Consider the following 18361-nt stretch of genomic DNA (forward strand, 5'->3'; position numbering starts at 1 on the left):
AGTAGGGGGGGGGCAAAGGTAAAGACATCTTAGACTCCGATAGTGAGGACCTGCTATATAGGATAGTTTAGTTGTGATGGGGCACATAAAGGGTCTTACAGTGGGCATCAGGGAAACATGTGGTCCAAGATAGGGACTGACTGATGGGGGTCTTTGAAGAACTGGCCTTGGGTGGGACTCAGAAGAAGACCTGCCTGGTCACATAGGAGTCAAAGAAAGTGATGGGCAAGTGGGTGAGTGGGGGGGCAATAAGACCATGACAGGGAGAGTCCTTAAGGGGAATTTACCATCGGCGGAGCACATAAAGGGGTCCACAGGGAGCTATTGGAGTGCAGATGAGTTGAAGGAGGAAGGGCAGGAAAGGCGGGATGCCATAGGTAGAGCCTGGCATTTGGAGTGCCCATTGGGGGCACCCTTGTGGAGAGTTTCCCATTTACTGGGGCTTTAAGTTTAGTGTTTGGGGGTCTGCCTGGCCTGTCTCACCTGGGCCCAGCTGAATGGCTCTTGGAGGGGAGGCTGTGTGAGGTGAAGCACCGAGGGGTGGCGGTGGTCATTTCTGAAGCCGTTTAGCCGAGTGGGCCTCTCCAGCGCGACTTTTTGATGTCTTTGTGTTTTCATTGTCACCGGTGTCCTTGTTTGCCAATTTAAAGCGACGCGCGGCTGTACCAATTATGAGCGTATCTGCAGATCACTCATCAGAGGCTGAGCTGATAAGATTAATTGCCTGCTGTCACATTTCTATGTATGAAGCTGTCTTCCGGGAGCGGGCGCCGACAGTCACAAGCAAGCCGTGCCTTGCAGAGGTCAGACGGGCTGCTGTGTGGCGGTGTGCGGGCATGGGGGCCGCCGACTGCGCCTGGTCTCGGATAAGAAGGAGCTGAGTGAAAGAGTACCCTGCAAATGGAGCATCTCGGGTTACCGTGCCATCCTGGGCATGAAAAAGTGTCAAACGGGCAAACTGACCTCAGTGCTCCTCCAGCCAGAGATCATATGAGGGCACTTGCAGATGCGTGATGCCAATGTCATACCAGTGTGCATTGCTAGTGCTACAAGAAGGGAGAAACCTCCTCTAATGGTGGTTTCCATGCCAGTCGATGCCACGTAGGGTGTCCCATAATGCTGCATCACATACTAGATGCCTCCTAATGCTGTGTTAGCTCCCATTGCGCCACACAGTAACATGTCAGACTAATATTTTCTGCTAGTGCCACACCAAATAGCATCCCAGGTCTGTAAGATGTCCTTATACCACACAATGCCAGTTCAGATGTCATGCTTCACCTAATGCCATGCCAGGTCAGTCAGATCCCATTGTGCCATGTATTGACACTTCAGATCAGTATTGTCTACCAGTGCCACCTCAAATGAGTGCGCTCTCCTTATGCCAGACCAAGGACTGGGGTTTTCTAATGCCATGCCAAATGGGGAAGCACTCCTAGTAAACAATGGCAACAACTGAAATAACTGAATGTCTGCCAGTTTACATTGTGTTAACCCTGAACAGTAGCTTATGCCAATGTCACATCCTGCAGATGAACTCCTTCATACTATGTGTTGCCACATCATGATGCATCACAGTGCCAAGGCAAATCATTCAGCCCAAATTGTGCCCCACACATCTTCCATTGCCACATCAAATCAATGATTAGTGTTCTGTGCTAATCTCACACCAGATGATGGAACCCCCTCACACCACAAAATGCCAAATTATATGCCATTTAATATCTCCATTAATGCTATGGCTGAGCCATGTAATTCCAAAGCAGATGAGAGCTCTCCTGCAATGCCAAGGCAAATTCATGGGCTTCCCCATGGGAAGAGATGCCACACCATGTGCCCAGTGTCTCCAATGCCTTGTCAAGTCATTGAGTTTCTCTCATTTTATTAAATGTCACAGCAGGTGGGATATCTCCTCAAGAGATGACAAAAAGATGCCATATGATATACATCATAGTTGATTGCCATGCATCCTTAATGCCATACAATGCCACATCAGTTTCCTCATACAATTACATAATCTCTCCAGATGCCATGTTTGATAGCTGAGCACATTCCTTGCCATGCAATGCCACCTCAGATGAGCGATTTAATCAAATGTCATGTCAAAACAGTGATCACCTCCAACCACAAGGTGCCATGTTATGTCTTCAAATGCCATGCCAAATGACTGGCCACTTCTGACTCCTCCACAGATAAACAATCTCATCAGATGTCCGGTCAAAACCTCACACCAGAAGATGCCACATCGTATTTCCTGTGTCCCCATATGCCATATCAGATAACTGAGCACCCTTCATGCCATGCAGTGCCACATTATATTTTTGATTTCCCAAAACTCCATGTCAGGTGCCATGCAGTACCACCTCAGGTGAACAATATCATCAATTGCCACAAGATGCCACCTCACATGAGTGATCTTATCAACTGCTGCATCAAAACAGTGATCACCTCATGCCACGAGGTGCCACATTATATTTCTGACCCCCTTTCACTGAAAGCCATGTCCAAATGTCATCCCACAATAGGCCGAATCTTATCACTTAATGTTACCAAATGCCACCTCTCGTGCCATGCAGTGCCACCTCAGATAAGCAATCTCAGCATTTGCTATTTCCTAAACAGGGATTAACTCGCGCCACAAGATGCCACACCACATACCCGCTGTCTCCCAAAGCCAAGATGAATCATTAAGCTCCTGTCATGGCAGAGTAGGTCAGCAGCCTGAGGTCTCTGGCCAATCTCACACCCTGTGGCGATGCCCGCTGTGGGGCTGCCATTTGAGGCAGCCCGCCTCGCACCTGCTTTTCCGAGAGCCTACTTGACTTAATAAAAGAGTCGAGATAATTGATTTCATTTACTCGGCGCAGACTAATATTCCATTACTGTACTGCCCTGACCTTTGAATGCTAAACACTTAACGGCAGTAATTCTCATGCCATTAGCGTGGCGCTCTCATCAGAAGTCCTCTACTGCCAAAAGGCAGCCGAATGGATTATCTGCTTCGGTTGCTTAATGAGGCGTAAAATGAAATGGCATATGATTTGTTTCTCATACAATGAGCTGCTTCTTAAGCAATGGCCAGCTTTGTTTAAACAGAGAAATATACATATACATGTACAGGGGGGCCGTAAATCGGGTTACCACGACAACAGCTCTATTGACTTTGCTAATCACAATTGATTAAAGTGTACAAAAACTCGCAGCGCTCATTCATCCTGACCACCTCCTAATTACCTCCCTCCACCCCGGCGGGCCGCGCTGTCGCACTTATCACGGGCATCATCGGCGAGTGCCAAGGAGAGAACGGTGCCAAGTGAAACCTCCACATTGCTTGTGGGCATGGGCACTGACCTGTCGAAAACAACATCAATGATCATAATAATAATAACGACAATGATAATATTAGTAATCAAAATATAATAATAACAATAATAATAGTAATAATAGTTATAACAATAATAATATTAGTAATCAAAATATAATAATAACAATAATAATAGTAATAATTGTAACAATAATAATATTAGTAATCAAAATATAATAATAGTAATAATAATAACAAAATACTAAAATATAATATTAATAATAATAGTAATAATAATATTGGTAATAATAATAATAATCCTCAGACTGGCCTAGCATAGGAGCCACAGATGTGGCCAAATAAAGTGAAGACGATCAGCAGGACTGCAGCTGATCATATAATATTAGTAATAATAATAGTAATAACAAAAATAATGTTAATAATAATAACAATAATATTAGTAATAATAATAGTAATAGCAATAATAATATTATTTTTAATAATAACAAGAATAATAATAATATTAGTAATAATAATAATAATTCACAGGCTGACATAGCATAGGAGCCACAGATATGGCCAAATTGAAGATGATCAGCAGGACTGCAGCTAATCATATAATATTAGTAATAATAATAATTATAATAGTAATAACAATAATAATATTAGTAATAATAGTAATAATAATAATATTATTTTTAATATTAATAATAACACTAATAATAATATTAGTAATAATATTAATAATTCTCAGGCTGGCATAGCAGCCACAGATGTGGCTAAGCAGTTTGCTATTGGTGGTCTCTCCCTGACACTATGCACTGATTGGACAGTGATCCTGCTTCATTTGCATACATTGGTGAGGGTGCACTAAACAAGTGACCTGCCGAGAAAGGGACAGCTGATTGTTTATCACTGAACTAACAGGGAGGTGCGCATGTGAAATGGACACCAAAACAAAGGCCAATGATCGACGAGAATCGAAGTCAAGAAAACGGGCAACAGGGTCAAACCGATAGGAACAAGCGAGAAACACGTAAGCAAACAATTCTTGTTTTTTAATTTATTTAAGTAGTTGTACCCACAGATCAGGTTACAAAAGGTGCCCCCAATTGACCTCTTATCCCGCTGCGCCAATTACCTGGGGGTCACGAGCCATGAAGCCACGCCCCTTAGAAATGAGGGATTTGACATTAACTGTGGCTCTCAATTTGCCAGGACAAGAGGACCCTGAGAATAGCAATCAAGGTGACTTCAGAGCAGGTCACCTCGCCCTGAAGCTAAGCCTGTTCAGGCCTGGCCAGCACTGGGATGGGACACCAGCTAGCAAAAAGCTGAGGTTGCTGCTGGAAGAGGTGTTGGTGAGGCCAGCAGGGGGCGCTTACCCTGTGCTCTGTGTGTGGATCTCAATGCCCCAGTGCAGTGACGGGGACACAGTCCTGTAAAAATGGTGCCATCCTTCAGATGAGACATAAAACCGAGGTCCTGACTCTCAATGCTCATCCTTGGGCATCGTTCATAAAGAGGGTATCCCGATGTCCTGCCTAATTTGCCCACCATGATCTGGTCATTCTGGCCCCCTATCATCCCCTGTCTCTAATTGTCTCTCTCTCTCCTCCTCACCACCTGTGGTGAATGTGCTGGCACAAAAATGGCTGTCGTCACAACATCCAGGTGGGTGCTGCACATTAGTGGTGGTTGACGTGGCTCACTGTGTAAAGCGCTTTGAGTGCTGAAAAAGTGATATATCAGTGTAAAGAATTATTATTATTATTATTATTAAAATACAATCACAAGAACCTAATCAGGATGACAGGAATCATGGGTAAATGTTTAAAGACTGTCTGTCTCTCTGTTGGAGTGTGTATCTGTGTTGGCTTGTGTGTGTGCGTCTGTCTGACTGTGTGTCTGTCTGTCTGTGTGTCCGTGTGTGTGTGTGTGTGTGTCTGTCTGTCTGTCAGTGTGTGTGTCTGTCTGTCTGTGTGTATCTGTCTGTGTATCTGTGTGTGTGTGTGTGTGTCTGTCTGTCTGTCTGTGTATCTGTGTGTGTCGGTGTGTGTATCTGTGTGTGTCTGTCTGTCTGTGTATCTGTGTGTCTGTCTGTCAGTCTGTGTATCTGTGTGTGTCTGTCTGTCTGTCTGTGTATCTGTGTGTCTATCTGTCTGTCTGTGTATCTATGTGTGTCTGTCTGTCTGTCTGTGTTTTTTTTACTGATTTTATTTTGGTTTAGTTTACCTTTTTTAATTCATTAATTTATTATATTGTGCTCTGCTCCTGCTTTCCAATTCAGTTTAGGTCACGGTGGGCCAGGGGTTCACGGCTGGCTCTCCCCCTGGAGTTTTCCCTTAGCAGGCCTGTGTTGACCCTGAAGCCTGCGGTCTGAGCTTTGGGTCGCGGCTCATTTTGATTTTTCGAGTTTTGTGAGCTGCACAGGTCATCACAATTGGTATGTTTGGCTCCTCCCATTTATCTTTACCCCCCCAACCGTCTCCCCCATGCTGTTACTAATTGAGCCCCCCCCCACACACACCAATCTTGCTTGCCTTATGAACCGTTTTCCTGTATGAGAGTTGGCAGATCCCACCTATTTAATCTGCCCTGTGGTGGGCCCACCCAGTGGGTGGACAGGTGGGTACTGATCGACAAATCAGGTGTGAGAAGGGGAGTCCCCACCTGTGACACTGAGGACCCCATGAGAGACACTGCAGGGTCAGAATAAAAACAACAACACTGAAGTCCCACCCCCATTAGGCCAGGGTGGGGGTCATTGACCTTGGATGTGTCCATTTCAGCTGTTAGACCACCGAGGCTGATGATGTGACAATAACTGCTTTTTAATTAGGATTAATGTGCCAAAGTGGTGCGGCGCATCGACAGCAGATATTGATTGAGGGCATTAAAAAAATGAATGTTTGTGGAAAATATTCAGTGGCTTATCGATTGGCCCCCTTAAATAATTCATTAATATTTCACATCGTTAGGTCTAATGAAGATAAATGGGTCCGTCTGACGTGGACTTCTCGGCTGGGCTCTGTGAGCCCATCTTGCATATGGCCATACGGCTCTGTGCAGGGGTGCCAGGCTATGCCAGCTCAGTTCAGTCTCTTGAACCCAAGTTTGAACATTATGGCCATAGACGGGCAGTGCCCCCCAGGCTGAGACTTCACCACTGACACCTTTTGTGAAGGCCAGCAGCCTGAACCGCAAATAAAGGCATTGCTGGAAATGGCGGGGTTGGGGGATTTCGGGCGGATGGGGGATTTGCCATCCCAGAAAAGAAATTGAATAAAATAATGGACCGCCCGCTTAAAGTAACCCTCCGAGTGTCAATACAGTGAAGGTCTTTGATTATTTTACTCCTGACGCGACTGCAGAATTGAGCTGAGAATAAAGCAGTAAGGAGGAATAATAAATCTGGTGATTCATTCACTTTTACATAATAGGATCTGCCCACATAGATCGTGAGGTGCCACCTGAGAACACGGGCAGCCTGCTGGCAGCACCCCCTCCCTGAGCTCACACTGCTAAGAACTCTTAGCCCTGGTGGCAGGATGACTGAGAGTTTTGTCCCCTTTAATTAACTCGACAGCTTCTGTCCCGAATGTGCCATGCTGTCAACTCTGTGTGTCACCCCAATAAATAGTGCCATCCGCTTGGCTTTATTACGTTTCTTCCTCTGCCCTCAGTGTTCAGCTTTAGCTCTGCCTCCTCACCCGATTAGCTCACCCAAAGATGCACTGTAACCACCCAGTGCCCAGGGTTATCCCCGTGGGCCCACCCACTGCCCTCTCTCTCCCTGTTGTGTCGCTTTGTCTTACCCAATGCACCCCCATCCCCATAATGCCCAGCCTCCAGTCTTATTTTTCCCGCCCACCTCTTCACCCATTTTGTCTGTCCTCTGTGCTGACCCACTCCATTTTGCCCTTCCTTCCTCTGCCCACTGTCTTGCCCGGCCTCCTGGCATTATTCTACATTTGGTCCTTAATCTACTGTCCCCATCCCATTTATTTCTACCTTTTGAATGCCAGGTTGACCTTTCTGCCTCAACCTGTTGTGCCACCCCGCCATTCTGTCCCCATATTACCCTCCTTCACCCTATTGTGCCCACTGTGATGCCCGGTTTTATTGCTCTCCATCTCACATGACTTCAGTCAGTTACAGATGTTGTCCAATCGGGTTTCTTATAAAGAGTGAGAGGAGTGAAGGGGCCGATGTCACTCCTGTCCTTATGTCTCTGCACTCACGACCCGCTGAGTTTAGGGCTCCTTCTTACATATAAGCCAGAGTGGGCATTATGACCTTGAGATGAGCATCTACTAAATATTAACAAAATGCCAGTGGGAGGCCGAGCTCTTAGCCGCAGGGTCCCAAGGTGGTGATGGAGCAGCAGGACTGTGCTGCCATCCAGCTGGCAGAATGTGTGGAGTCCACGGCCAGACAAGTTCATGCTGTGGTGAAGGCTAAAGGGGGCACAAGGAGCTACTAGTGAGGTGGTCCTGAGAATCTGGCCATGTTATGATTAATTTACAGCTCGTGTTTACGTGTGCGGAATGTCATTTGTAAAATTTAGAATTGAGCCGTAAACACGCGGGCACACAGTGAAAGGCGCTATACAAACAGTTGAGTAGTCAGGTGTAGTTTGGGCAGAACTGGCAGGTGGTCCTTTTTTTGTCCCCTCAGGAGAGTTAGGGGTTCACAGGAGACCGTGCTGCTAATGGCACCAGTGCCCACCTGGCAGGCCAAAAAGGGTGTCAGTGGCAGTGTGACTGCTATGATAGTGTGGCCTTCTGTGTTGGGGTCCCTGTGAGGTACAGAATGAGTGGCTTTACTGTCAGCCAGGGTCTCGCTCACTTAGGTTGGCACATCATGTGAGATCAGGCATCCTCTTCTGTGAGGAGCTTCTTGGAGATCTAAATTATCACAAAGTTTGCCTGTAGGACTCGACTTGCCACCCGTGCTGGGGTCACAAATTCACTCTCAAATTCCACTGTGTGCCCTTTGTCTGGCCCACCCTAACGGACTAAATGAAATCTCTAATATATGATATTCGTTTTCTCAGAGAACGCTTATGGCTGCCGCTGCTGAGAAAGTCCTCGGACCCTTCACTCTTCTCACATTTGGTCAGCTTGCAGCCTAAAATCACTGGAGGCTGTGCTGCTAGTGGCACCAGTGCCCACTGGGCAGGCCAAAAGGGGTGACAGTGGCGGTATGACTCCTATGATAGAGTGAATTGTGAGGTCCCTGATGAGTGGCTTCGCTGTCAGCCAGGGTCTCACTCACTTAGGCTGGAACATCTGTAGGTGGCACACACTCTCTCTCTCTGTGTCTTCTCATTTACCAGCAGGCAGGGTGGCACCGGGGATTGCAGTTTCTAGGCTGGCTCACATGTGAGCCCTCCTGGAGGTGGAGGTGGGATGAAGAGGTCCAACTTGAGTTGGTCCCCCACATTACGGCAGACGGTGTCACCGGCTGAGGTAGAGCCATTAATCGACTTCGCCTCGGACAAAAGAGAAGCGGCAAAGTGCGGCCCTGCCGCTCGCTGTCCCCCGATGAATTATGGATCAGTCCGAGTCTCTAATCTAATGTACAGCCGGACACCTCCTAATGAGGGCATCCATCTCTGCAGACAGGGCCGCGTGAGGTCAGGCGTCTTCTTCCTTAATGTCTTCTGTGAGGAGCGTCTCGGAGAACTAAATTATCACAAAGTTTGGCGGCGCTGCACTGCCCGTAGGACTCGACTTGTCACCGGCGCCGGTGTCACAAATTCACTCTCAAATTCCACTGCGTGCTTTGGACGGGGAGGTGGGGACTGAACTCGCCATCCAGCGGGGGTGTTCATGACCCACCCTAACGGACTAAAAGAAATCTCAAATAAATGATGTATACCATTCCTCATAAAACGGCTATGGCTGCAGTTAACGTATACCCGGCGGATTGAGAAAGTCCTCGGACCCTTCACTCTTGTCACATTCGGTCAGCTTGCACACTTCTTATTTCCTAATCAAGCGGCACTCTCAGTACCCCCAAAAGGACAAAGCAAAGACAGGACTTTAGGAATATTTTGCAGATGTATGACAAATGATAAAATCTGACATCGACACGAGTGTTCAGAGCCTGTGCTCAGGACTTAGTTGTGGCAGCCATTCCATCCTCGAGTGTTCTGGGGGTCTGACACTACTAGCATCCCACCCCTGGACCTGGGGAGTTTCTGCCTTTCTTCTCTGCAGATCCTCTCAAGTCCCGTCAGGTCGGATGGAGATCATCGTTGGTCAGCTAACTTCAGACCTCCGCAGAGATGGCCGTTTTGGGCTCTGGATGGGCCACTCGAGGACATTCACTGTCAACTGCTTCTGTGTTGTCTTTGGTTTGTCCTGATGGAAGGAGAACCGTCGTTCTCAGGTAATGATTCAGACTGAGAATCAAATGAACAAGAGTCACGTGACTTGTTCTCGGGTAATGATTCAGTTGGAGAATCAGATGAATGAGAATCAAATGAGCAAAAATTGGGCACATGAATGTCAGGTAATGTGATTCAGTTCTATATGCAAATGAACACGAACCGTGTGACCCGTTCACAGGTAATGATTCAGTTTCAGAATCAAATGAACAAGAATCATGTGACTCATTTACGGGTAATGATCCAGATTGGGAATCAAATGAACAAAAATCGTGTAACTCCTTCTCGGGTAATGATTCAGTTCAAAAATCAAATGAATGAAAATCCTATGACTCGTTCACAGGTAAAGAATCAAATGAGTGAGAATCCTGCACCTGATTGTCAGGTAATGTGATTCAGTTCCATATGCAAATGAACAAGAATCATGTGACTCATTTTCGGGTAATCATTCAAATTGAGAATCAAAGGAACAAAAATCACGTAACTTGTTCTCGGGTAATCATTCAGATTGAGAATCAAGTGAACAAGAATCGTGTTACATGTTTGTGGGCAACAATTCAGTACAAGGAAGAAATAAATGAAAATCATGACTCGTTCACAGGTAATGATTCAGTTTCAGAATCAAAAGAATGAGAATCAAAAGAACAGGAATTGTGCGACTTATTTATGGGTGATGATCCAGATTGGAAATCAAATGAACAAAAATCACGTAACTCATTTTCAGGTAATCATTCAGATTGAGAATCAAAGGAACAAAAATCACGTAACTTGTTCTCAGGTAATCATTCAGATTGAGAATCAAGTGAACAAGAGTCGTGTAACTTGTTTGTGGGTAACGATTCAGTACAAGACACTGGCTCCCGGTTAAGTTGAGGGCAGATTTCAAAATCCTCCCTTTAACATATAAAGCATTAAATGGCCGCGGTCCGGCTTACTTGTCTGAACTTATCATGACTTACAAAACACAGCGCACATTAAGATCTCAAGATGCCGGTCTGCTTATGATTCCAAGGATTAATGAAATAACGGTGGGGGGTCGAGCTTTTAGTTACAGGGCCCCTAAACTGTGGACTGGTCTGCCTGCGACTATAAGAGATGCCCCTTCGGTCTCAGCTTTCAAATCCCGGCTGAAGACTCACGACTTCAGTTTAGTTCACCCTGACTAGAGCTGCTGATTAACTGTGCAGACTGCACTAAAACAGAAGTAACATGATAGTTAGAATTTGATACTAACCCTCACCTTTTCTCAAATGTGCCACTTGGTGCCACCGCCCACCTGCCAAGTTGTTTTGCCTGCCTAAGGTAAAGTCATCCTTGATGGAGGATCACAGGAATCGTGGGAAAGAGGGGTCCTTTCATCGGATTAGCGCTGTTTCAGCTGTGAAATGGCCAAATGGGGGAGGCAGCTTGATGGATGAGGTCTCCAGGACTCTAAACAAATCCAAATCATATTATGGGATATCATCTACTATTAAATTCTCAAATTTTTATTTTTATACTGTATTGAGGATTTGTCCTGTTCTGTATATTATATTGTATTGCCCCCCTTCTTTTTGACACCCACTGCACGCCCAACCTACCTGGAAAGGGGTCTCTCTCTTTGAATTGCCTTTCTCGAGGTTCCTTCCATTTTTTCCCTACAAGGGTTTTTTTTTTTGGGAGCTTTTAGAGAGTCAAGGCTGGGGGGCTGTCAGGAGGGAGGACCTGTTAAAACCCATTGCGGCCATTCGTGTGTGATTTTGGGCAATACAACAAATAAATTGGATTGTATTGTATTGTACAAGAATCAGGCAAATGAAAATCATGTGACTTACTCACAGGTAATGATTCAGTTGGAGAAGCTGGATGAATGAGAATCGTGTGCTTCGTTCTCGGGTAATGACTCAGTCTGTGAATCAAAGGATCATGGATTTCGAAACAACCGTGAGTGAGAATCATGACGCAGGCAGGCGTTTCTTGGACTTTCCTGCGAAACGAAAGACCCTGACGACATCGCGTGTACACGCCAGCGCTCCTGAAGTACTCCGCTAAACCGATTTGTGTGTGCTGGCGAATTCGATTTGTGACGTACTGAAAAGAGTTACTCAAAAAAAAAAAAGCGAATTGTTGGTGAATCGCCCTTCACAAGTGCGCCTGTAAAGTTATGAAGGCAGATCGCTGATAATTACACAGCAGAGAGCGTCACTCTCAGAAATTCTGACATCGATATTAGGAAGTGTCACTGACCCAATTTCTGTTACAGACAAGACTAGACAAGATCCTGCCCCCCACCTCCCAGTCTGTTGCTATAGCAGAAGACCCCAACACCGATGCTGATTGGTGGAGTGTGTGGTAAGAACAAGGCTTGCACGAGTCTCAGCTGTGAGGTCCTAACAGCATTATAGACCCCCGGGCAAAGCAGTGCACTGGCACCCCTACCTACACAACCAGTCCCAGGGATAAAAATGTAAATGGTCGATAAGATTAAACATATTTATTTATTGTATTGGCACTTCCAGCAAAATCAGCTTTGAAACATTTAAAAAAAGCAAAGATGAATCAACTGCGGTGGGCTGGCACCCCACCCAGGGTTTGTTTCCTGCCTTGTGCCCTGTGCTGGCTGGGATTGGCTCCCTGTGACCCTGTGTTTGGATATAGCGGGTTGGGTAATGGATGGACGGATGGATGGAAATTAATCAACAAGTCACAACATACAGTCTATTGGTTAGCATGGGGGCCCCTATGCTCGGGGGGCAACTGCCCAGCGTGCCCATGCGTTACAAGGGCCCTGCTGTGAAGGAGGTGCCAAGCAGAGTCAGGTGAAATCCCAAGTGCCACGTCTGCTGACGGTTAATTCTAGTCGTCTGATCCTGTTAGACTTCACATCATGCAATCGGTGTATTAACAGCACGGTGGTCGCCTGTCCCCGGGGTCTCCTTATTGATTTTTTTTTTTTTTAGATGGCTAGCTGGCTTAATCACCTTCTAGGATGCCAATGAACATGCAAATAAGTGAACTGTGTGCCACCTTTCCTTTATTTCGTCACTCGTTCTCTGCACGCTCTGTGCACGGTGACATGCGGGTGACTCGCTGGCTCCCTTCACCAGCACCTTGGGCTCCGGAGACACATTTATCTTTCTGTCGCCCACATGAGGACTTCTCAGCCTACACACACACACACACACACACACAAGTGCCCCAGGCATGATCTTTGTGTGTCTTTTAAACCTCATTACTCTGCAGCACAGCACTTGTCACTCGGCGGAGGCGCAGAGACATGACAACAAGTGTGAGGGGAACATGTCTCCCATCAATCCCGACATTACCTTCCTGGGGGGGCTTTTTCCGTGGCATTGAAGCGCTGATGAACCTGACAAGTATATTACTCAGGTGATGGGGAAACAGGATTCATGTCAGGCACGGCTTGTTTGCCAGTCTGACAGATGCAATTGCAAAGTTTCACGTGTGTAACTGCGGCGGTCCATTACTGAAGACGCTTGCTTCATCGTAAAGGCGCCACAGAAAATCTCAAATACGGAGACGTGGGTGGGCAAAGGACCCCGCAGACCATCCATCAGAAGGACTGAAACAGCACAGGCCTTTAAACCTGTCTGGTGTGTGGCTGCGGCCATTACCCGGCTGGGACGCCAGCCAGATGGAGAGGACCTCTATGGGGCACTACCGTCTCTGGGACGCTGGGTGGCATTCCCACAGGGCTCCTAGGGAATTGGATTTTGGAGCAGCCCTGCTGGGTTCTGTGGGCGCCACCAGGGTGGCGCTCCAGGAACTGTTGAGCCGTGTGTGGCAGCACATCCTCTACACCCAAATGGTCGTTGGACACCTGGAGCGCTTCTGGATGTCCCATAAAAGGAGCCAGAGTCGGGACAGGAAGTGGAGGTGGGAGGACTGAGAGTGACCCAAGGGAGAAGGTAGGCACAGTGTCTTGAATACCTTGGTGCTGTGCCAGCTGTATGTGCTCTGGACTATCACATGGACTTCTCAGGTGCCATTGGCTGAGTTGAGATGCTCCTCATCTCCTGTGCTGTGGCAACTTGTCCACTGCTCAGGGACTACCAGGGGCGGGAGACGGTTCAGCAGAAAACTGAGCACATCCCCAACTTGGGATTTGAGCTTCAACACCCTCCGCTTACGAATGGGATCTTACCATGTTTATCCTACGGAGTCTGATCCCGTCTGGTGTCCCCATCATGCTGCTTTTACTTTTTGCACTCTCTTCGATCTTAGCGTACTCCATGGCGTAGCTGGGGAGGGCAAGGGGGGACATCTTTCCCCGGGCGCAGCATCCAGGGGGCGCCAAATTGATGTTACGAAACTTTAGAATGAAATGTTTTTTCCATTCTTAAATGCACTAAAAAGGAAATAAAAAACATTGGCATACTCAGTCCATCACTCCGTCAGTATGAGGAGATCTCTTCCTGTTTTTGGCCTCTTTCTGATTTCGAAGCACGTATTAGTTCTATATACTCAACCGACAATTTATCCCCTCCACTACTCTAACATGCTTGACTCCCACCCGGAAACATTTCTGACGTTATTAAACAGGTCGCGCGACTGGCATGAGGCATTAGTGTATCATTGTGTAAGTTGTAGCAAACGCCATTTCTGTGTGCCAAGTGGTTTGTGTTTATGTGTTTGATAGAAAACTGATTGGGCTGTGGGGACGTATTCTAGTAGGTGGCTGCAAAAGTCGAGACGTTTCCCCATCATATTTTCGTACGAATAAATTGTACGTTTTTATAAATATATAATTCTTTTGCTTTATAATTTGCTATATACTTTCTTTATCTTGTCCTACCTGAGATCATCCACGGCACAGGAAAGATTGTCAGCCTTGGCTTTGCTGAGTGTGGAGCGGGCGGTGACCGACACCAGACATTTTGATGAGCGAATCGATAAATCTGCAGCAGCAAAGGCTAGGAAAATTAAAAGTTAATAATTACATTTAAAGTATTATACATCAAACTATTTTTTTTTACTTTATACTAACTTCATTTTCAGATTATTATATTATTATATCCAATGTAATGTTTAAGTTTTTGCAATGTTATATTTGAATAATATTTTAGAATAATTATATTTTCGAACTACCATTGTTGTCTTAATTATTTTACTTTGTTCTATCTTTATAAATTTAGCAAAACCCTGAAAATATACGCATAAACGTGCTTTAAAAAATTAGAATATTTAAAAATTTGAAACTATTTGAAATAAAAAATATGATTTTTTTTTTCTTAAAATACTGTTATTTTAAATACATTTTTAAAAATTTTCTTTCCCTGTCCCCATTGCATTTTGGCAAACAGGAGGGGACGTGAAATCTTCAGTTGTCCCCGGGCGCTGAAAACCCCAGCTACGCCGAAAACACCGAGCGCGCTCAATCAGATCACAGCATTTCTGGCCGTCTGATTCTGCTTCATTTCACTCCCACGCGTTCACCATTTTGGAGCCTGACTCTGTGTGATTGGCCTGCAGTGCATTTCTGCTATGAGGTTTTTCCTTTCACATTGCATGTTATATTAACTTTCATATATTTTTTAGGTTCATTCAAACTACAATATCCTGTACTTGTTTTCCCACAAGTCCGATTCTGTTTGAATTCACCATTTTGGAGCCTGACTCTGTGTGATTGGCCTGCAGTGCATTTCTGCTATGGGTTGGTTCCTTTCACATTCCGTGTTACATTAACTTTCTTATATTTTTTAGGTGGGTGGCATGGTGGCGCAGTGGGTAGCACTGCTGCCTCACACTTAGGAGACCCGGGTTCGTTTCCCGGGTCCTCCCTTCTTGCAGTTTGCATGTTCTCCCCGTGTCTGCGTGGGTTTCCTCCCACAGTCCAAAGACATGCGGGTTCGGTGCATTGGCGATCCTGAATTGTCCCGTGTGCGCTGGTGCCCTGCCCGGGGTTTGTTTCCTGCCTTGCGCTCTGTGTTGGCTGGGATTGGCTCCAGGTGACCCTGTAGTTAGGATATAGCGGGTTGGATGATGGATCGATGGATATTTTTTAGGTTCATTCAAACTACAATATCCTGTACTTGTTTTCCCACAAGTCCGATTCTGTTTGAATTCACCATTTTGGAGTCTGACTCTGTTGGATTGACCTCTTCTGCATGTCTGCCATTGTTTAGTCCTGTTAGACTCCCCTGCTCGTTGGCTTTCTCCATCCATCCATCCATTTTCTAACCCGCTGAATCCGAATACAGGTTCACGCAGGTCTGCTGGAGCCAATCCCAGCCAACACAGGGCACAAGGCAGGAACCAATCCTGGGCAGGGTGCCAACCCACTGCAGGACACACACAAACACACCCACACACCAAGCACACACTAGGGCCAATTTAGAATCGCCAATCCACCTAACCTGCATGTCTTTGGACTGTGGGAGGAAACCGAGCGCCGGAGGAAACCGCGAGACACGGGAGAACATGCAAACTCCACGCAGGGAGGACCCGGGAAGCGAACCAGACTCTCCTAACTGCGAGGCAGCAGCGCTACCACTGTGCCACCGTGCCTTGTTGGCTTTCTCTCGCTGTCTAATTCTCTGAAATCACAGTACCCTCTTGTTATAACCCTGGGGGTCTCATTTCTTTTTGCTCTCAGTGTATTATGGTTTTAACCTTTGATGTCTGACTCTGTGTGATTGGCCTGCAGTGCATTTCTGCTATGAGGTTTTTCCTTCCACATTGCATGTTATATTAACTTTCATATATTTTTTAGGTTCATTCAAACTACAATATCCTGTACTTGTTTTCCCACAAGTCCGATTCTGTTTGAATTCACCATTTTGGAGCCTGACTCTGTGTGATTGGCCTGCAGTGCATTTCTGCTATGGGTGGGTTCCTTTCACATTCCGTGTTACATTAACTTTCTTATATTTTTTAGGTGGGAGGCATGGTGGCGCAGTGGGTAGCACTGCTGCCTCACACTTAGGAGACCCGGGTTTGCTTCCCGGGTCCTCCCTGCGTGGAGTTTGCATGTTCTCCCCGTGTCTGCGTGGGTTTCCTCCCACAGTCCAAAGTCATGCAGGTTCGGTACAATGGTGATTCTAAATTGTTCCTAGTGTGTGCCTGGTATGTGGGTGGGTGTGTGTGTATGTGTGCCCTGCGGTGTGCTGGCGCCCTGCCTGGGGTTTGTTTCCTGCCTTGCTCCCTGTGTTGGCTGGGATTGGCTCCAGCAGACCCCCGTGACCCTGTAGTTAGGATATAGCGGGTTGGATGATGGATGGATGGATATTTTTTAGGTTCATTCAAACTACAATATCCTGTTCTTGTTTTCCCACAAGTCCGATTCTGTTTGAATTCACCATTTTGGAGTCTGACTCTGTTGGATCGACCTCTTCTGCATGTCTGCCATTGTTTAGTCCTGTTAGACTCCCCTGCTCGTTGGCTTTCTCTCGCTGTCTAACTCTGTGAATTCACAGTACCCTCTTGTTAAACCTGGGGGTCTCATTTCTTTTTGTTCACCTTGTATTATGGTTTTACCCTGACTCTGACTCTGTGAGCCTGGCCTGCAGTGCATTTCTACCACGAGGTTATTTTCACTCCATCACACGGTGCGTTGGCATTCTCACGTTTATTAAATTCCTTCACACTACCGGACTCTGCAGCCGCATTACCACAAGATTTCTTCTGTTTCGTTTTGGAGGCTGACTTTGTTCGATTGTCTGGAATGAATTCCTCTCATGACTTTATTCACATTACATTATACTGTACGTTGCTTTCTCATATTCATTTTGCTCACCCAGATCAAAGTATCCTGCACTCCCAATTCCCACAGATCTGATTCTGCCTGATCTCACTCTCCTTCACATTTACCATCGCGTTGCCTGACTATATTAGACTAGTGGACGCCCGCAAGTCGCATACGGCGGTGTAAGAATAGGAACGGAAAACGGTGAGAAAGGAATTCAGAACTCCAGAAGAAAGAAAGACGCAGTTGTGAATCGGTGTTTAGCTGGAGACGACAGATAACGAGTCGAAAGATCTAACCCTAGAAAAAGTCACGGACAACTGACCGCGGCCGAAGACTGGTTGTTGTAGATTAACGCAAATCTTTGCAAACGTAATGCAAGGTGAGATGTTTGAAGTAAACGACAAAGGTAGCATGGAAAATCTCGGAAAGAGCTTGAATTTCAGCTTCACCACCATAAACTCCAGATGTTGCCACGTATTCATAGCACTCGTGACTTGTTGTGATAACTCGACTTGCGTTGGAAAGAACAACAGGAAGAACGTCTCCAAATCTGTCCCAATGTGATGCAACGAAATCTACTGCCCAGTGTCGTAGTGAGAGGGCATTGCCTTCGTCCACCGTTGGTGTCAAGAAATAACCCACTGATAGGAACAGGCAGTTGCCGGATCCTGGAATAGAGATGACGTTGTACAAAAAGCCGTCGACAGAGAAGATGATGTCGTTCGTTTTATAACAAAGGCTTAGGAAAAAAACGTCACAGTATAACGAAAACAGCAAGGAGCGAAACCAATGCCAATGGCCGAGAGAGTGCCTTCCTGTAGCAGGCGCAGACGTGGCCGAAGTGAAAGGTCACACGGTCAGGCTAGATATCGGGCGGTGACGTGACACCAATGGGGTCATGAGAGAGGCAGTCCGACGGACGAATAGGAATCGAGAAAAGCGGCGTGAGGGTGTATGGGAGGCCACAGGCAGT

Source organism: Polypterus senegalus, chromosome 13 (assembly GCF_016835505.1).
Source record: "Polypterus senegalus isolate Bchr_013 chromosome 13, ASM1683550v1, whole genome shotgun sequence".
Lineage (NCBI taxonomy): Eukaryota > Metazoa > Chordata > Cladistia > Polypteriformes > Polypteridae > Polypterus > Polypterus senegalus.